Source organism: Falco naumanni, chromosome 14 (genome assembly GCF_017639655.2).
Source record: "Falco naumanni isolate bFalNau1 chromosome 14, bFalNau1.pat, whole genome shotgun sequence".
Taxonomy (NCBI): Eukaryota; Metazoa; Chordata; class Aves; order Falconiformes; family Falconidae; genus Falco; species Falco naumanni.
Window position 1 is genome coordinate 16,422,080 of NC_054067.1, and position 22,148 is coordinate 16,444,227.

The following is a 22,148-nucleotide window of genomic DNA, read 5'->3' on the forward strand; positions in this document are numbered from 1 at the left end:
ACAAAACACACCACCTTCCTCTCTCAATTTACATCTTCCCCCTCTGAGGGCTTCACCATTTACACTAGTGGGATGTACCAGCAGGGAAGAAAAAGAGATAGTTTATTATCAGAAGATCACCTGACACTGAAAGCCTTCAGCTTTAGGTCCCTTTCTAGTTCAGGGACTTGCTGTTGCATTTTCCAACATTCCAGGTGAGTACCTCGTCCATGGCAGAGGTGGCTGGGCCAAGACAAGGGGCATGGATATCTCTGTGCTTTGTTGTCTGAAAGAACTCGAGCTCCTGTTGCTGTCTGTTCTGCAGGAATCTGCTTTCTGCCTAGCTGTCTGTTTGTGAAAACTGGAGAAAGCCAATATTTTGCAACTTCTGCTCTTTTCTCCAATTTTCTTGGAGCTGACCAAAGAGTTCAACAGAGAAGGACAGCAGGATCGCAACAAGACTTTTTTTTCCTTAGGAAAGCAGACTGAAAATTTGCATAGCATGTTTGCAAGCAATCTAATTACCTCTCCTGAACAACCTACCACCCATCAGGTGGCCCACAGTAATTGATGCCATGTGCTCCACTTGTCTGCCCCAAAAGCAGAGTGAAACAGTTTTACTTACGTTAGTACAATGACATTGGTTTTGACTAGGATCTTTTGCTACATGCACACAATAAACAAAGCTAAATGCTTTCTGTGCATGCGTGAACACAAGAGAGTTAATCTACTTGGGTTCATAAAATGGTCAGCCCCACCGGCTTTAAAAGAACAGGGGCGCTTGGCCCTTTTTCTTGGAGTTTATTGCAGATCTCTGCAGTGCACATTTCTTTCGGTAGCTTAAGTATTAGGATTTTATTTTTATAGCTCTCATAAACATATGTAGTACTTTGCACAAAAAACACACCAATGGATGCAAAGGGATAGTATTTAAATAACAGAGATGACCCAACACACAGATGTAAATGAAAGGAGACAAGCTTGCAGAGGACAGAGAGGCTGGGTGCCAAAACGCGAGAGCATCGTTAGCAAGGACAGCAGCTCCTGGGGCAGCTGGCCCCAGCAGACCTTCTCAGAGCTGCTACGGGGCTTTGGATGTTTTTTTCCTGTTTATTTATGAAAACTGAGCAGCCGAATACCAGCATCAGAAGTCTCAGTCTAGTTACCACACCGATACAGAGATTGCTTTCAAAAGTCCTGCCCAAAGTCTGGAAATTCCTCCAGCTCAGGAGAAAGTCATCAGTTCCCATGGATATCAACAGGAATACCATGAAACTAACATTGAGTGTGTTTAGGGAAAAAAAAACCAAACAAAAAACCACCAAGCCACAAAACCAGCACCCTCCTGATAGTAGAGACCATGATTTTCAACATAAAGCTCCTTTTTGCTGGTGTGTGTCATGACTGCTTTTGCTTGATGCAGGTGTTTTTAGCAATAAGACCATCCTCAACAAATCAGCAGCTAATCTAAATGTTAATATAACTTCTCTTTAGGAAATTAGTTTAAGAAGTGCAGAACAGTCCTGGCTCAGTTATTTACTTAACCTTCTCTGTGCCCTTGAGCTTACACAGTTCATACAAGGAAACAGCATTTTTAATTTCTCATGGACATATGTTATACAGCCTCGCAGAAGAATGCTGGAAATGATCATCTATGAAGAGCATGGGGCTTCCATCTGGCACCGTTTTGATTCGAGACTGACAAAAATATCTACTAGAACTGCACAGAAAATGCTGAGATCACTAATGGTCCAAATGGTATCCTCTAAGCGGGAAGTGGGGAAGAAAGGGAATAAAGATAATAAAAATCAAGCCATCTGCAAAGAGACATTTCAAGTAGAAACAGGGAGATTTGTGGGGTTTGGTTTTGGGTGGTTTTTTTTTCCTGTGGTGCTGTAAATGTACTGATTCCTGCTGCAGGGAGACACACAAATCTTTTCTTCAAGTTTTATTCACAGGAGGTGGGGAAATCACAACTGCCAAAGGAAGACAGGTCAGGATTAAAAGCAAGAAATATGTTGTTTTGGTCCCAGAAAATTCAGTAGCAAAGAACCCTCTCAGAAACCTTCAGTTCTGCCTCGGCTCATGCTAAATGCAAAATGGAATTTGCATCCATTTGATACCAAACCATTAAAAATGTCAGTTTAATGAAGAATATTTAAAAAAAAAAAAGGTAAGGATAAAGATCTCACATGTGAAATTACCATAGAGTCCTAGTACCCAGAGACAACTGCTTGAACTGGATCCTGAATCTGGAACAACTGAAAGCAAACAGTATGGACAGACACGTCTCGGACCTCCTAGAGGAAGGTTTCACACCTCTGTGATTCAAGACAGAGAGGAGACTTTGGAAAAGTTTCCACAGTGCTCTGCCCCTTGCTCCCGTCTAGCCAACTGCACTTTTATATGCTGGGAAATTGCTGTAATGGGCTAAACCACTCACAGAAGAGAGGAAAAACAAAATTGCAAGGAATAACTTTTTGCAATGAAAGCCAGTGTGTAGGCTGCACCATCAAACTTTTACAGACTTCCAAACATTAGCCAGACTCAAGACCTTCTACTGTAACACAGAATATTTATTTCTGAGGAAACTCTCAGCTTTATGTCATAGCGGGGTTTTAAAAGGAAAAATTATCTGCTTTCCTGGGACTTCTGAGAGCTTGATATGGCTTATTACATCCATTATGCATCTGAATGGAGCGATGAGAAGTTTTTGTATCATTTAAAGGGGATTTATTAAGTTAAGACCACAGCATTTGCAGATATTACACAAGTTATGACTAACAGGGAAATATGAGAGAAAATTCTCCCTCCAGACAAAAAAAACACAAGGCAAAGCAAGCCTATAGCATGGCCTCGTGACAACAAGGAGGTACAGTACCTCCCCTCAGCCACCTCAGTGGAGACACTGGTGGTAAGACAAGGAGCGTGCCATCCTTTCATCCCCCCGATATGTCTGGCAGCCTCCACCGTACAGTGCAGGGAAAGAAAGGAGATCTTCACCTTCTCTTGCTCTTTGCTGCTGAAATGCTGCATGGTCCCAGAGACAAGGACTTCTAATTCAGGGCTGGCTGTTGCATCTGCCTCTCGTGGACCATTTGCCCCATCTGCCTCTCAAGGTGTCAAACCTGAGCACAACCCCAGTTACTTTGCTGCAAGCATCGTCCTCCTCTCCTCTTGCCTTACCTGTGTATTTCATTGCAGCATCTCTCCTGCTCACCTCCCAAAAGCATTTGTCCTCTCCCTTGTTTGCATACCACGTCTGCCTCGTTTCCTACACAGGGGCTCAACAGCAGGGCACTTCAGTGGGAGCAACAGCTGCACTCAAGCTGAAAATAAGGCAGGTCAGCATTAAAGCCCAGGAGTGCTGCCCAGGCTCCCTTCTCCACTGGCCCAACACAACCCAGCTGGAAGGAAGCAACTAGGTGCCTGCCACCCCCTTCCCACAGGGCAACTGGCTGGGACCATGGTCACCAGCAGCTGGCTTTGCCCCCGCTCCTGCACGGCCACCTGGGCTTTGCCTGCAAACCATCACAGCGCCCACACCCCACAGGTGTTCCATTCTCCTTGGCCCTCTGCTCTCCAACATACACAGGCAATTTCTGGTGTATAAAACCTGCTAAACAAACCAGGTTGGGTTTCCCTACCAAAGCTGCCCACTGTAGCTTAGTCCTTTATCCCCAGACCTGCCTGCACCCTTGACACACACATATTTCTGTGTTTGGGGAACATGGAACATACTTTGCAAGCCCAATTCCTGCCAGAACAAATCCCTTTAGCATCCTTATTTCTAGGAATGGCACAGAAAAGTGTTTAGAGAGCTTTTTATTGATGCCATTTCCATCACAAACCCTTCCAGGGCCTTTGGTCACATCACTATCTTATTGCAGCTGGGAAGTGGGTCAGTATCTCACCAGCACAGGGGGTAAAACACATCAAGAATGTTGAAGGGAGAACAGCTTTATAACTTCCCAGCACCGTTCTTAGGGACTTAGCGGCTCTGCCTTGGACAAGCGATTTCCCAGCCTGCAGGTTTTGCTTCAGAACATCCAGAGAAACGTAGACCAGCTTTAAACAATATGTTTAAAGGAAATACTCAACTGTTAAATGCCTCGGCTGTCTACCTCCCTGCAGAGAACGATGCAAATTTCTGAGTCCAGGCAGCTTCCAAAAAAATTTATCAGATTTCTGTCTAGTAATGCTACTGAGTGCCGAGTGCTAAGAAATAATTCTCTTACTCTGAGCCACGATAAACTCAATCCAGGGGAAAATTTTCTCTTAAAGTAGACTAATTTTTCATTTGACTGAGGTTGAAAAACAAGCCCTGCGCCCCTACCTTTCCACCAGCTAGAAGCTCTTGTTTGTAGACATGCCCATGTCACAGAAATGTGGGGAAAATGATGTAAATCAGGCGTAGCATTCAAGGCGAAGGAGCCTCGCTTGTCATAACACTGGAAAAGGGCTCTAGCCCAGCAGAACAGCGCTGAAGGTGCATAGGTATAACTACCACTTGGGTGCTGGGGAAGGGGAAATCAGAAAATGCAGGACACAAAGCAGTCTGGTGACAATTTTGGCACCGGAGCACCCACAGCTTCGGCACCTGGCAGAGGCTCTGGCAGCCTGTGCTACCTTCCTTTTGCTGTACATTCGTGGCAATAAAGGCAAGCAGTTTTTATTTCAGGGTGTGCAGCTCCTGATTTTATAGAGCTATAGATTAGATTTAGATAGACTAAGTGTTGATAGAGCCAATATATCTCTCGATTGCTCCTCAAGGAGAACAAATGCCTTTGAGACCTCTGAATAAATATGCTTTAAGACCAGTTCTGAGGCTGCAAAGTGCATGCTGTCTGTGCATAGCATGTTACTGAGGTAAGATCTTAAAGGAAAAAATCCTCCAAACTGTGTGAAAACAAACTTCTTAATTGGTGAAAACCACAGTTGGGAAACATCCCAGGCAGCTGTTCTTCAGCTAGCTGGAGACCAGCCAAGTCTTATATATCAGCTTTGAGCTGAGAACAAGTGTGATAAATTCCCACCAAAAGCGTAATGTTTTTGAGTTATAAGCACCTAAAAATAGGCGTATGTAATGAAATTGCCTCCTCAGCCATAACTGGAGTGTCACTGGTATAACAGTGTAATGCGCTGTGCCCGCCTGAAAGCTGATGGGGTCCTGCATCCCAGAGTTGGGGCAAGGCTCCGATTGCTGGTGCTAGGCACAGGGCAGCATTAGCCCAGGGTCTTCCGCAAACCTCCACTCACCAGACTGTCACGCAGGCTGAAAATCACCACCAGGAACAGGTTCTCCCACTGCATGTGCCTACTTCATCCCCGACTCAGGCAGGACACACACCAGCTCCAGCCAGGGCAGCAATGTTTGCAGCACCATTACTCATGTTTCCACTGGGATAATGCAGGCTGATCATCTCTAAACATCACCCTTTCAGTGCACACAGAAAGCTCAGCGTTAATCTCATAATATTTGCAAGGAAATCTTTTTAATCAGCAATGAAACCCAAACATTATCTAGCCTTTATTGACCTGCAATAACAGAACACCACGGCTATATTTCCCCCGTGCCTCTTGCAGAGGTTCATTTGACTCGATCTATGGTTGGTGTTTATTCTTAGCTCACAAAGCTCAAAGAGTTTATATTATTGATTTGCTGTATTTCAGGTTCAATCCCTTGGTGCCCCTCAACCTGAGTGAATTAAGTCAGAAAGAGTTAACACCTTTACTTCCAAGACGCAAACATGATGGTGGTTTATATAATCTACACGCCAATTTTCACTCTGCCAGCATTCAGCACATTAACTGAAAAGTGCCAAACGCTGCAGCAATATTGATATTTGCAACAGCAAAGGTATTCGCAAACAGCAGCCTGCTCCCGTCAGAGGAAAACGCTATGTATTCAGAAATGGAGAGGGAAGAGGCAAAGCAGAGTAATCCATACGGTGTGGGAAACGTCATTCCCTCACTAATGCCTACTCAGGTGATTTGTTACCCTGTGTGCAGATGTGGCCACCACAGCACCATGCTGAGGTCATGGTTTCCAAATCCTTTTCCCCATCACTTATTTCATGTACCTCTTCCAGCTGGTTTACAAGTTAGATGGTATGCACATGGGGGCAGAGGCTATCCACACTTGCTTGCTATCTCAGTGCAAGGAACAAGAAGCATCAACTGAAATTAGTACATAGAAAAGTTCAAAACCAAGAAAAAGAGAGGCCACTGCCAGCAGCAAGCAGTGACCTGTGGAACGCCTTGTCCTGCAGATTTGTGGATGCTCATAGCTTACAGGGATTTAAGAAGCGATCGGACGAATCCATGGGGGAAAACTCCATCAGGACCATTAAAAACAACAGCCTCTGCCTCAGGAAATCCTTGACCCGCTGATAAACAGAAGCTGGGAAAGGAACTAGGTGTGTACCACTACACCTCTATCTTATTCTCATACTCTTCCCCAGAATTGCTTTTGGCTCTCTGCTCTGATATAAGACAAGTATTCTTCAGTCACATTAAAAACCTGCGTCAACAGAGGAAACCCAAAAGTTTTGTGACTTGCAGAAGCTAGGCATTTATTTCTTTCCTCATTTACACCAACTGAACCAGAGAGTTCTTCATTAATTGGGACAAAAGCCTTCCAGGGAAGTAAACTGGTGGGAATATATGCAAGGAATCTGGGTTTGCATTAAAAAGCTGCTAGAAGAATTTCACCAGCTTGTGCCCCCCAGCCCCAAGACCAGCCACCAGAGCACACCAGTTGTTTCTGAGATTTTTTTGCTTACTTTTAACCATGGTTCAATTTCTTTACCTTGGGATGGCCATCAAACAACACTCCCCCACCTCTTTTGTCCTATCCCTAAGAAAGATCTCTTTGTTTTCCAACAGAAGAAAGCTCCCTCCCAAATATTTCCATGTGGCAAGGGGCCATGATATTCCCAGTTGCACAGGATGTGCTAGTCTGACATCTAAACGGGCATCTCCTCTCTCAGAGCTTCTCATGGTACATTTGAGCTCTGCTTAGGACAGGACCAGCTGCTGAGACAGGCTATCAACACATAACCTAGTAGTTAAATTCCTTCTGATCCTCAGGGCTCCTCTAACCCCAAAACGAACAACGCAACTTTCTGCACAAAGTCAACCACCTGCCTGCCATATGATGGAGGGTGCTCCGAGGCTGGGAGCAGGCTCCACCAGCACCTCTAGGTGGTGGCTGGGCAGCAGGAAACGCATGCATGTCATCGCTTTCCTAAGAACTTTATGACACACAGCCCCGTCCCTTGGGCCTTCTGCAATGGGTGAGCTTTTTCCAAGAGCGTCTGCCTCTTTTTCAGAAATGGCTTACACACTGTTTATCTTCAGCTTAGAGGAACCCAAAGCCACAGTAAATGTTATATAATTTCCACATTATTTTTCTCTCAATATGTTGCATCCCTGAGGACATGACAAGAGGAGCTTGAAGAAGATTCAATAAACAGCACAGAGAGGGTAGAAACAGACTGGACCACGTCCTGCTCTGCAGTGGATATGGAAATGTTTTCCCAGGTATGTCAGCTGCATGAAAATGTATTTCTCCAACTCTTCAAAACACCCAGCTCCAGCCTGGGGCAGTGCTGCCTGGGTGCAAGCACAGGAGCACACAGTACCCAGAGCCCTCTGAAAACTGGACTGATCGAGGCAAGGTGGGAGAGCAGATACAGAGGTGCCACAAATGCTTTTATTTTCCCTTCCTCAGAAAATTTCCCAACGAATTTGAGCTAAAACCTTGCCTTCTTGAATTTGGCTACATCACTAACATAGGAGCAGTAACAGCCCCTGCTATGTACCTCAAGTGGCAATAAGCTTCCCACCTCCTCTTCCCAGTGCCACGGCTGCATGCCAATGCCATCTCTGTAGGCAGACAAGTTGTAGGACACGAAACATTTCAAACTTTGTCATGGAGCATTCTCATGTAAGAGTACACCTTATGAAGAAAATACGACTGAAAAAGATAACTATTTCACTAATACTTGGGGTCCAGGAATGAAAGAAACTCTGGCCAGAGCCAGGAGCACCTGCAGTACTTTAATCACACGGCTTCAGGAACAGGAATCTTGAAACAACTACTACAACAGCACATGTACCATTAAATGTGTTAACCATTAAACCCTTTTTCTATGTAAAAAGCTCAGGCAGAATGCTCCAGCGTCTGCTAGGTCCATAACCACAACCTCACCCACCACCTGGTACCATGCGGCGTTTCACAGGTTCAGCTCTGCCCTTTTCCATTCACTGCAGAGTGGGTCGAGAGATGGTGCGTGCAAACACAAATAGCCAGTCTCTGCATTAACACTGTTGCCTAGGTAAGTGTTTCTCAAAAAGGTTTGTGCTGGGGTTGCATGCCCAGCCGCACAAATTTATAGTGACCACAGGGTGACAGAAAACTAAAGTATTAAAGTCTTTGCATTGTGATTGTACTTGGGAATTGCTCAGTTGGCTTTGAAAAGTAGCTAGGATTCTATAAATAGTAAGTACTTTATCATTTCTTGCCTACTTCAAACACACAGCTATATTTCAACCGTGATTCAGAGTAAATCAAATTCCATGTGAGGTATGGTAGAAATGCTGTGTGTGCCAGAGGTGCACCCCAAGCTCATATAAATCAGCATAGCTCCATGGTGCCTGGGGAAAGGATGCTGGCTTATGCCAGCTGAAGATCTGCAGGGCAGCACTGGTATCATTCTCTTAAGACTGAAAGACAAGTAAGTAAACATTGAGCATCAAATTATTCACTATGGTCCTCACTGTCCTCCCGAGAACTACTGAAAAAAGGCACTGTAAAAGTTCTTATCTTCTACATCATTCACTCATAAAAATGTAGGAAGTGTTTAGAACTAGTTATGATTTGCCATAAATCTCAGTGCTATGTAACGGTACATTTTATTTAGGAATATTACCTGAAAATTAGAAACCCAGTGAGCCATTGATTTTAAATATGCCATGAATCCAAAATTTCTTCACAATGGGATGCAAATAAAAAAAAAAAAAATAATGTTTATCAGAGGGGAAAAGGGAACAGGATCTATATGCTAACATTACAAAACAAAAGATTAATGAAACCCTTACTTGAAAACTCTAATGGCCAAGGAATTAAAATGTGTACCTGTAAAAGGTAGTAGTAATTGAAGAGCTGTAGGGACATACACAGCTGTTACAGCCCAAATATATTTTCCTCCTCTCTGCAGCTTTACAGCTTGCTGTGCCCGCTGTGTACTTCTTCTGAGCTGGGATGATAACTGACCTTTTAATGCATAGTTGCACAGTGTCTTAGGTCAGAGGGAATCATTAAATCATCCACCCTGGCTTTCCACATAACACAGGTCTTTACATTTCACCCATTTACCTCTACATTGAACCCAGCAACCTGACATAGGCAATAATTTTTTTGTCTTGGCCTCAGACAAAAGTTTTTGGGCTCAGACAAAGCGTTGCTATCTTTTTGCCGAGGGTGACTACACTTGCTATCTCAGAACAAGTGGAACCACTCCTGTGCAGCTGCTTTCAAAGGACTGTAAGGTACTGAAAAGGCAGAAGCAAAGACTTATGTTATCCCATGTTCCTGAGCCCTGGTTTTCAAATACACTCTGCTGGTGGCATTAAAGCATCAAAGTCCTCTTCTGCTCCCACAGGATAGTGCAACAGGCAGAGCCACTGCACAGGATCCCCAGACAGCGCATCGACACATCCACAGAAGAGTTAAAGCAGCACCACATAAAAGCAGGCAGCAGTGCTAAAAATAGAAAAGTGCTCCAAAAAAAAAAAAAAAAGAAAAAGAAAAAAAACCCTTTAACACATCTTAAATAAATCCATTTATTCTAGGATTTCGTAGAAACCATATAGCTGAAATTGCTACAGGATAATTCCTTATAAGCCTTATAAGAAATGTTGCTGTCCCAGAGCCCCAGTACAAATCCTGGCAAGAATATTGGAGATAACAGATTGGATGCCATGGAAACCGAGACAGACCTAATTTGAGCAGTAACTATTGCTGTTATTTATTTAATTCTGATAAGCCATCTAAATGTAGAATGCCTAAAGGTTCCTCTGCACTAAAAATAGCAGGCTTGTAATATTTTAAATCACAATTTGCCTGTGTTTAACAATATTTTGGGCATCCGACATTAACATTTTGCATGCATTTTTGAAAGCTCAAAATTAACCCGGCTCTGTTTTATACTGTAAGGAGGAGAAAAATCCCTTGTCCCTCCTTATATTAACATTATACATCAAGGATGCCTTCCATCAGCCCAGGCTTCTCATGGGAGGGTGGGAGCCAGGATGTCCCAGCTGCCTTCTCGCCCTCCCCCAAGCTTAAAGCGAATGTTTGAAAGAAGGCAGCACTGGGCCGTAGGAAGCAAACACCCCTTCTTCAATTGAAAGCAAGGATCTTCTGTGATTGTTTGATCTGAACGTCTCCATAAATAAAACACCTCCTGAGGCATGTCAGTTTTGAGCTGGCTGACAGCTCCCATCTGTTTTTGCACCCCTGCCTCCCTTTCCTGAGCTGGAGAAGCAAAAACCCGCAGGTGTAAATTTGCAATTTCTGTGGCTTTGGGATTTTGCAATGCTGCCAAAATGCCTGGAAGCAGAGGAGCAACGAGGTTGCTGTTGGGATGTCAGTACCACCTGAAGGACCAAACTGAATTTCCTCATGACTCTGCTACGTTTTTCCCCCTTGTAACCTTCACTGGTTCCACAGCAGGAATAACACCTCCATTGCTCTACTCTTTTGGATTTTAACCTTAAAGTGCAAATGCAACTGTATTCCCTGGGAGGTTGTACACACCATGTACAACAAATAATAATAATAATAAAAAAACCCTAGATATGTTTTGTTTCTTAGAAATGCTCTGCTTCTGGTGCTCCTACATCTGAAGAACTCGGCAGCAGCCCTGGTGCTGTCCATACACAGCTGGCTCCTCACAGCAGCGCTGGCACTTGCCCTCTCGTGGGGAAGGTCCATCAGCCAGAGCACCAGGCACCCGCCATGCCTCAGCACACCCTCCCCTTGGAAACATCACTGTCCTCCTACACCTGCCTCAGTTTTTCAGGTTTTTATTTTTCATTATTTATCTTTTGAGCTGGAAATTCATGGTGCGGATGGCAAGGATAAAGCAGCTGCTGATAGCACTGTGCCATCCAGACAAGCCCAAAGCACCAGCTGGGCTAATGAAGCTACAAGGCTGGATCATCTTGCCAATTAATGCCAAATAGCGCCGATGGTATCAGTGTAGCTGTGCCAGTCTAAATCAGCTAAGGATCCGGGCTATGGCACTTAATGACAGTCTGGATTTTGTACAGAAAGGAGGGAAATGACCAATACTGTGTTTCACTTTGCAATTAGCTGAGCCCTGTAACACCAGCCAAGCCTTTCTCATCTGCAGCGCAGGGCTGAGGGGGGAGTTGTCAGTGTTGTTTTCTTCAACGATTCAGAAGTAGGACTGCAAGAAAGATATTCTGGGCAAGAATCAAAATGAATAAGAATCGGTTTCAGGATCTGTCACACTACAGTCAGCATATATTTAGCTTCCATTGCTCTCGTTTAGGAACAGGGATCAACGCTGGGATATTTATAGCCTTCAAAGACCTTTTTTCAATGGATTGCAGCTCCAAGGGTCCATGCTGGGATGGACGAGCAGTGACACACTATATTAGTATACCATTGTATAGCATTGAATCTATACATGGCACAATAAGTCTGGAATTATTTTGAAGAAGTACAGGTTGCGATTACAGCTTTTTACCATTTCACTGACTGTGCACGCTACAGAACTGTTGGCAGTTTAAGGCTTAATGGTGAGCAATTACATTCAAAAGTGAAGGGTTCATTCATCAGCTAGGGTTTAATCTCAAGCATGATACAACTACACAGTGAATATTCCACAACACGCTGTTCTTGTTATCTGAGTAAATGAAATCCTGTTGGGCAGGCTCAAAATGAAGAATTGGATATAGCACTTTCCTCCAAAAGCCTGCACAAGGCTCCTAACCACCAGGTTTTAGCTGTCACAGAAAAAGAAACAGTTTCTAGTCCAACTTTCCAAAGAGAAAATGTTGTAGGGGATAGAGGGCATGTGAGATCTCACAACCTGCTTAGCTCTCTTTTCTCATTAGAGTCTGCAGAGATGTTCGTCTTCTGAAGAGTATCCGATGGCTGCTTTTCATAGAGGAAATCTCTCCTGAGTTATCCAACCAACAGCAAAGAAATACTTTCTAAAAGGTTTTTTGTTCAGACAGTTTCACAGTGCAATAAAACACTGATTATTCAAATATAATAGGAAGATGTTAAATAATTCCAAGCTGAGATTTCATATAATAGATATGAGACTGTCTATATTTAGCCATCCAAATCTATACTTAAACTCCTATGTAAAAAGGGCCAAATGGAAATCAGCTGTCGGAAGGTGGTTGTTACAGCTCATGTTATTACTGGTATGGGTTTGTTGGTACCATTTAAGTTTTTCTTTCTCTTTCTGATCCTCCTCCTCTCTGCTACTAAGCATCTCCACCCACCCCCACCCCCCCCTCTTTCTCTGCGTTTTAATAAGGATGCACAAAACCTACATCTGGCTTTAAGGGTGAATGGACAGCAGCACCTTTGAAAATTTGGACCAAGACTTTGAACGATACCTGAAAACTTCAATGACCCTGAAGAGATGATGTGATGCCACCACTGTATGTCCAGCTCCTTCCGTTGTCTTTGCAGACCCCATCCACCACCCAGTGGTCTGTACTGATACCTCAACACACCAGAGAAGAACATAGGTGGCTTATTAACAGATTCCTTGAATTACACGTGCTATTGTGTCCTAAATTTAAATAGACAAATCTGTGACTCTGTAGAATTGCAGGGACTTGTCTCCATACACACCAGCATGCACAAGATGAGAATCTGGCCACCATCTGTATAACAGCTGAACACTGCTGTTCAACACCAAAACCTTCTACTACCCCTTCACTACCTCAAAGCTGAACCAATTTCATTACATTGAAAGACACAGGAAGAAATTGTTAATTCTGTGTAATTCTTGAGCTGCCCTTGACATTCAGCAGAAAGACATGAGTGTACTGAAACAAGTGTAAATAAGGTTAACACATCAAGAGAATTGCTCCTAAAATTGAAAAATGCAGTCATCTGCTGACAGTAATCTATTCTCTCCTCGCAAACTCATGGCAGGGCCACTGTGACTACAGCTACGGTTGAGTCAGCATTTCCATTATCAACTGCCATTTTCAAGGATTTATGTCTTGGGCATTTAAAAAAAAAAACAAAACACAAAAAAGTTCTTGGCTGAAATTTCTATACAAGCTCCTTGGGCCTGATCACGCCTCTGCTCTCCACCTGGTACTATCAGCTGTTCCTGCACAGCATGAGTATGAAACACTCCAGCACTGAATTACTGGCCATTGAATCACTTTGCACAACCAGGACCAGCAAATGAAGGGGCAAGAGATCAGCGAATCCGTCCCTGCAAAAACGCTGCCTTTGCTGAACAGATACCAGCAGCCTGCCAGAGCCGGAGAGTTAGTTGAGTTAGCTTCCAGAATTTAAGTCTGGCAAATGACTCCCCCACTGTGCTGGGTAGCATCATCACAGAATCACGCATGGTATGACTTGAAATCACAACTGTTGAGTCTGCAGTCAAAGTTTTTGCTTTAAAGACAGCTCTTATGAGGTTTATTGTGTGTTTGATTCCTGACTGCATAGACAGGCAGCTGATGGCTCCTTTGCGATGAGTATTCACAAAGCTATTACCGGGATTTAGAAACTACTTGTAACAAATTATTCAGCTACACATAATCTGTCTTCTGCAGTGAAGAGATTATTCAGTGACTATCGGTTTAGCCATGGGAGGAGGCACTTTTTTGTCAAAAGAGGGAGGAAAAGAACAGCTGCATGCACATCAGCCAGATCACTACCACCCTGCAGAAGCAGAGGAAGGTTTAGCTCAAGATTTATGTTAAGGCTTTCCATCCGATGCCAAGTCAGACCACTGACTCACTGAACTACTTCAGCTGGGTGAATTGTGAGAGCCACCAAATAACACACTGGAAGTTACACCAAGGGCTCACATTCATCATAGCTTTACGCTGCCAGCCTGGCTGCTAAAGGCAACTTCTAGTCATAGAGATGCTTGTAGAGACACTTAATTTTAAACTACTAATTCACATCCTACAAGCTGGTTGTGTGTAGTAGCATGCAAGAAATACAACTTAGAGTAGCTTAAATGAACCTGTCTTCACCAGGGCCATTTCACTGTGAATGGGTTATTTTGGTCTCCCTCAATGTGGCAAGAGCTTTAAAACATGACCTACCTGTGACCAAGTCCTTCGCACACGTAGAGGCCAACCTGGGATGGACAGGGCACCTTTCCATGGCTGTGTCCTGTCGCAGCACTCTCCAAACTATCAAGCTGCGACAAGGTCTTTTATCATCTCATACCAACATACTCTTCATACCAGTCCCTCTGCTGCCTTCTCCCAGTCTCTCCTCATCCCGGGCATGTGTTTTCCCTCTTCTTCCTCCTCCCTCTTCATTGGCTGCCCAACCACTTAACAGAACCAGCCACACCTGCACCTTATCTACATCAGCCAACACTCTCCCCACACCAAGCCAGCCCACAGCTGTGTATTATCAATGTTAATTAACCCAGATTCATCCCTCTACAGTTTCCCCACCTCTCCCTGCACACATCAGCTAACCTGCCTCCAGGAGCCCTCATGAGCAGTGATCCTGCCTGCCCGACCTGACTCCTTTGGACATCCCCGGGCTGGATGGCCTCTGAGTCTTCCTACCTATGGGCACTACTGGCACAGATGAGGTCTCAGCACGTACTTCAATAAGAACTACTTTGTTTGGCATTGTTTACACAAAGCCTTAATCAGCTTCATGGTTTAACGCTGTTTCCTTCGTGCTATTTTTTCCCCGAAGGAGGGTTTTATCCTATCGGCTCGCATGCAGCAGCACTGAGTTATTACATTTTGTTCACCTCTTTCTTATGTTCTTTACTGCCTCATGAAGCCTTCAGAGCCACGTCCATTCCCCTGTGCCAAGTGTTTCTTGTCCTCCTGTGATCCATTGTGGCTGTCACTTACCTTCTAATGACTTTCAAATGGAAGCACCGCGCTGTCAGGCTACTCAGTGCTAATAATATAATTTAAATGATCGACTAGTCTTCAGAGACTGTGTTTAGTTGTTTTATATGTTCAAGAAATTGAAGAAAAACAAAGCTAAAAGCTGTAGACCTTAGAATGTGTTTAGGTAAATGGGGCACATGTAATTTCAACTTGAAAACACCTCACAGCAACTATTTATGTAAATACTGAGTGTGTCTCAATGTGAAGTGTTATTCCTCTTTTCTTTGGCTTTTCCTAGCCAGAACTAAATATTGCCATTGGGATATTTTTAAGTTACATGAAAGAACGAATTTAAGTCTCAATGGGAGGCTTCAACACAGTGAAATACTTAAGCCCTTGTGTAACTTTAAAAGGACACGAATAGTCCCACTGAAGTCAATGGGATTTAATACACACGCTTTAGTGCCAAGTTGAATCATGGCCTGAACAAATGTTGGTTTCATCTGACGGAATCGTGTGACCCGATACCCTACTTCCAGCTGTAGCCCAGCTCTGCTGACTGCTTTCCATCACGCACAGCCTAAACATTAAGCCCAAATCCTGTCTCACTCACAGCTTAACAGGACTCCATTTTTTAAAAGTCACATTCTCCAGACATCTTATCTTTTTACCTCCTCTATTAGAAGTAACACTAGATATGACTATTATAAGATGAGATTCCAGGGAAAACTATTTGCCAGTCCATTTATTTTATGCACTTGTCAATCATTAATGTATCATCACTGTCACATGGCAGGTCCTACTCCCTGTACCTGATAGTACTCTCCTACTGGTTTTTTCTATCACCAGCATGTCCCTGCACAGCAGCAGGAGGAACAGCAAAGAATTAAAACACAAACATGCTGCTGTAAGGACATGAAACCCACAGGAGCTGTCAGGGTAGAAGTTGCAGCCACTTGGATTTCCATCTCCAGGGGTGGACATGGTCCTGATCTAACTGGGAGTTTTGTCACTGGTCATGCCGGGAGCCCGTACAGCAACCTGGACAGTGCAAGGGAGAGGGAGAGTATGGACAGGGCACCATGCCACCCACACGGCAGTCAGGGTCCCAGCCACTGCAACCCCCACGTGAGACCTTCCTCTGGCTTAGTGCCCCTTCCTCTATCTCAGGTGGCCATCAGGCAGGGCCAGGCACTGGGGTCAGGAGAGACCCTGCAGCACACCCCCATGCCTCACGTGGCCCCCTCTGCCTCCAGCATCTGTCTTTTAACCATATGGATGTGGAGGAGAAGCGTGGGCCAGGGTGCTTGCTCCATACAATCCACGCAGGGGGGATCAAGCTGAGTCCAAATGCTCGTCGCCCAAATCATAATTTAGCCTTACACTCTAGCAGGTTTGGGTCTGTGGGCAACAAACACCTTTAAAAGGGGGGGAGGAGGTGATGAATTCTCCCAGGCAGAGGAGAAAAGAGGTCATTTAAATATTAAAACTCTCCTTGTCTTTGAAAAGGTTAGATGTGCCTGCAATGGGATTGTTTTTGTAGGCAGCATTTCTCTGTACCCTTGAAATCAGCAGCATCAGGGAGGCTGAACCATGGACAACAGAACCTCGCAGCTGTGTCACACCAGAAGCTTCATCCTTCCCCTATACAGAAGGTTTTCCAAGCTTCTGTTACCAAAAAAGGGAACAGGCAAGCTGAGCAAACCTGTTTGCGTGCCAATTTAAGGATTACAGTTCAACTCAATGCTATGGCTCTGTACACCAAAGCAACTAAAATATTGACAAGGCTACTTCCAGGACTTATAGCGTTGCTAAAAAAGAACCACAGTAAATAGGGCAATTGACTGGAAGCTAAAATGGTGTACGCTTTCTGGGCTAAAAATTCCTTCAAAGTTATTTATTAATTCATTATTCAATGATGACGTGCACAGTGCTGCACACACTTAAAAATGAGGCACTGCTGCAACTGCTTCTTGAAATTCTGATTTGCTTAAAATATTTAGTCCATTTTCATGCTAATTAAGGAGCAGTCCAGAAGGGAAGCCATAGATCTGTGAGAGGAAAACAGATATTCTCACTGAAATGAGACCTGCCCCTTTGACCTTTCCCCACAGCCAGAATCTTACATGCCCTTACAAACACCGTCTCGTATTTTAGCCATTTGAAGCAATCACAGCTACAGGACAGATCACAGCCAGCACAGGTTAAGAGGTGAGGTATGTCAGCCATGGTCAAGAATTAGAGGTAAGATACAAAAGGCAATGCAACAGCTGTCAAAACCAAATGAAGCTTCTTGGAGCCTGCAGTGTTCCCAAGCCAGCCACTTTTGCTACTTCAGTAGCAATAATTGTACATCTGGCAGCAAGGATCTGAGCACAGAACCAGCGCTCCAGTCATTTCTCAATTGCAATTGTGACTGGAGGATGTCAGACCTGGCTGACCAGCTGGGAAACAGCAGTTTTTGCCAACAGGATCAAAAGACTAATCTTTCTGAACACTGTGATATTATTACTCTTGAGTTCCAGGGTTTGGGGGCTCGGGATTTTCAGCCCTCTGTTGCATTTCTCCACCTGTTTGCCATCCCACCCACCCTCTTCCTCAGGCAACAAAGTCATCCACAAAGAGCCAGCCGGAGGAGAACGAGGGGCTGGCAGCCACAAACCAAATCCCAAATTTTATGATTACAACAATTGCTTTTGGACCCGACCCAACAATTAAAGTAGCATTTCTTTAGACAGCGCTTTTCTTAGGGTTTCCAAGGCTGTTCCAGACAAATGTCCCTCCTTGGCTGGCAGAAGGACATTGACTATAGCATTGCAGTTATGGCAACTGGAGGTTGCCAGTCATGGTACAATGTGGGAACTGCAATCTAAAGGACCATGGCAGGGAGGTGGCAGAGTTCCCATTTCATTTTACCTATCAGGCTGAAAGCAATGTTCAAAACGTTGGCCAGAAAACACTGCCTAGAGAAACTAGTCAAATGGGTAAAACAAAAGAAAATGCTGCCTGGGAAAGCTGCTGCTGTGTCAGAACATTGCCCTAAGAAACTCTCTGTTTGTGAATACATATTCCAGCATTTCACGCCTGAAGTGAAAATGCAAGAACTACCCCAAGAGATGTTGCTGCAATGAACTACTACAAAGAGACTCCAGAGAAAAGACAGGCGGTTGCATCCTCCTAGATTACTAGATTCCTACAGCAATTTAAAAAGAATATGAAATGGATCGGGGTGACTCTTCCCACCTGCGCAAGTTTCATGAGCAACTTTATTACTTCTTCCTGCTTTACTATTCTGTTTTCATTGAGAAGCACCAGCAACACTTTGGTGATACCTAGTCCTCCACATAAGGGGGGGAAAAAAAAAAGGTAGAAAGGAGTTCTTCTAGAACAAGCCCTGACTCATCCTGGTGAGTCAGGCTATCATTCATTTCAGTCTGTCTGCTAACTTTGAATCTCCAACTTTGGATGGGCGCATAGATCTTTTCATTGGCAAGTGCCAGAAGTTAACACTCTACCTACTCATTAAAAACCTTGGTGACCTCCTAAAAATGGTGTGAACCAGGAACTCATACTGCCTCCAGGAGCTATGACTGACTTTTGTCTTCACTGTGGTCTATAAACCATTTTGAGCTCTGAAAATGTGTCTATTTACACAGGAACTCCAAAAGCACTTAATGTCTACAGTTCATCATTTTAGCTCCGATTCTTGTCTTAGATCTCCAAATAAGTTATCATATGATCCACCAAAAAGCTGCCTGACTTCCACCCACCAAATCTGACCCCGCTCTCGATCTGAGGGATTTCACTGCACTTAGGTTTTGCCAGTGCTGTTCTGCCAACTGAAATTTCTAGCTGCAAATTACATTTGAGAAGATGTGCAAATATTTTAGGTGCACAGTCAATATGCTGGAGATGACAAATTACAAAGCAGGAACAGAATAGCTGGCCATAAAGCATGGCTTCAGCGCTGAATTAAAAAGTCTAATAAAGTGACAGCTACCATCATGCAACACAGACACCTGATTCACTCTGTCAGCATGTGCATTATTTCAAAGAAACATTTATATGGTATTTATCTTAGCCCATTCATCAGCTCCCATCAAATCAAGAGTGTCCCTACACTACAGATTCTCTATCCCTAAAATAAAGCTGTGAAAATTGAAGGGCTAAAGACATGAAAGTTACATTATGGATAATGCAAAAATACACGCTAATTATCTCTGTATGGAGAACTTCCAGTGCAGTTTTGAAAGCAGTGGTCTGCATATCCCAAGAAGTGAATGACACATGGTATGATGAGATAGGCACGTGGAGAAAGCACCTGCAATATTTTAAAAAATATTTTCCTATTCAAGTATGATCCCGATTTTTAAAACCGCCTGACTAGTACAATCAATCGGATGCTAGAGGAAACGCCTGTGCTCATCCTCCTGGTGTTCCCAGGATGCCCTGACTGCTGTGCCTGCGGCTCAAAGCAGGCATGCTGGTGCTTCGCATGTTGGCAGTGTGTCTACCCCCCCTTGCCTTTCCGTGCCCTGGGAGGGAATTCTGCTTTTGACTTGTATTCACCCATAAGGTCGAGATTTTGCAGAGGAGACAGCACAGTGCTGCCCTTTTTCTGGAGCAGGCATTTTCTTTGCGCCATAATGAGTCCGTCGAACTGCAAATCCAGCTGATTACCTTGGATGTTAAAACGTTAATAGTACTCTTCTATAAAGCCTTGCCTGTGAGTCCGAGGCTAGCCCCACAGAAAGACGGAGCTTGCACAGACAGCAGCAGCAGTTATGGCACATCCATCCTCTGCCTATTTCCACAGCAGCCCTTGGTAGGCAGCCCTGCCATAGCTTTACACAGAATTACAAATAAAATGTAGGGACTCACCTTTCCCAAGGTATCAAAAATTCACATCTCCAAGTCTTTACCTACAGCCTCAAACCTTTCCCCGAGCAGGTGTACACTAGTCCATAGCTCCAAGAGTTGGTGCTTTCCTTTCTCTGGAATAGGGAAAGGAGGAGAATGGGGGAAAGCTAAAGGAATCCAGGACATGCATAGGCACCACTCTGAGCTTGTCAGAAGATCCTAAAAGTGATTTAGCAGCCTAACTAGCAGCACTCCCATTCCACACACCAGTGACAGGGGTAAAGAAGTCCACAGCTTAGGACATTTGAAGAGCTGTGGGGAGACCGAAGCCCCCCAGCAGAAGGCTGCAACCAGTTCCACCACCTGCAGTCACAGGTGCTCTTTGGGAAGTCTTCCCCTGGCAGCTTAATATTTCCACCACTCCCAGAAGTGTAAGCAAAATTGGAGATTTTTGCCTAGAGAATTTTTCCTGAAACCAGTCTATCTGTAGTAGCTGACCCCTGCATTTATTATCCTCCTTCTCAACGTTGGTTTTGGACAAGGACCAGCCCAACCAAGTTTGGGCTCTTAGGGGATTTCCCATGCAGTTTTCTGTGGGACGCTAGGTGAGCCTCACATTTCCTCCTCCTATCTGTGGTGCCTGGTGGGGCAGGGGGAGGGCTCAGTTTGTGGCCATCCCTACATGATTTTTACATCTAGAAATACTGAGGCAAGCAACTAGATTCAGAGGTGCTGAAATGAGATGCAGAGAGGCATTTGCCTTAAGAATTTGATGGAGCAAGGCATTATTCCCTTTCAAGTATGAGAAAAGCAGATGGGTTTTGAAGTCTGCTCCTGTAATGGAGGAAAAGGTGCTGGAATCTGGCTGTTTCAATCAGAGAGAATAAAACAGACAGTAAAAATGAGTGTGAATGAATGATTGGCCTGTCTCTCCCCTACATAAAAATACCATTAGCTCATTTCATGTGCCACATGTTATTTACCGACTAGGTCGCTGAGAAGCCCATGTTTTCCACCCCGAACCCTGCTGCTGCTGAATGCACAAATGCTTTTTTCCAGGGGGTAGATTGAGGCAGGAGTGGCTCTCCCTAGCAGCAGCTGACACTGTTATTGGGGTCAAACACCTATTTAATCCTCAGTGGCAACAGGCAAACAGCTTATACCAGCACCTGAAACTCTTCCCAAAACAGCCTCAGACCAAAACACAGCAAAAGTGAAATAGGTCTGAGCCAAAACCTCACCCTGATCATGCAGGAGTGGTTGTCCTGCCAGCCGTAGGGGTTTTTGTCAGCCTGGGTATGAATTTGAGCAAACCTGCAGATGTCAGTACTTTGCCCCTGACAGATGCCACATTGCCATCAGGAGTCAGGAAAACAGGGAAGCTAGTAGTCATGTCAGACACACAATCGCTTCTGGAGGTCCAAGAGCAAGACCAAGAGCTGCCGTGTTCACCTGAGTTGTTCCCAGTGGATAAGCTGTGCTGGGAACAGACCCAGCCCGCTGAGATGAGGTCTCTGGTTTACCCACTGCTCTTGTGGGTAGGCTGGCAGGGAGCAACAGAGAGGAAACCTGCTTGGGCCCTCTGCCTGAGTTGCTTGGAGTTTTAAAAGGATGGTTTTGAGAATAAAGACATTGAAAAGCAGCCTAGCTAGTATCTGACTCTCCAAGAAAGCTAAGCTCTCTACAGTATGACAAGTATTGCCAAAGGTAGAGAAAAAAAGACTGTGTTGTGAACAACCCAGTAGACCTGAGTCTCAGCAGAACTGACATTTGTCCAGTTCTCCAGTAAATGCCACATCAACCATCTGTGGGTTTTCCTATCAACCAAACAGGCACAGGATCACACCCTTCTCTACCCAAGGGATGCAGAGACCATCCCTTACCAGGGGTACATATAGCAGTTGCTATTTTGTTAGACATGATAGTGCTGGAAGCCTTGAGCTGCACCCTTCAGAGCTGAAGAAGCTCTCCCAGGGTAAGAGGGATGGACCTTTTTGTATCCCAGGACAAGGGGAGACAGCACACCTCCTCAGTATGTAGGGATGAGGCTGTGCATAATATGCCAGCCAGAATGGAGTGGAGTCCGAAGTCCTTCCTCCTGATTACAGACAAAAAAAAAAAAAAAAAAAAAGGATCCAGCTGAAAAACATTCAGCAAATACAATTTTGGGATTCAGTGTGAATTTCAAGACT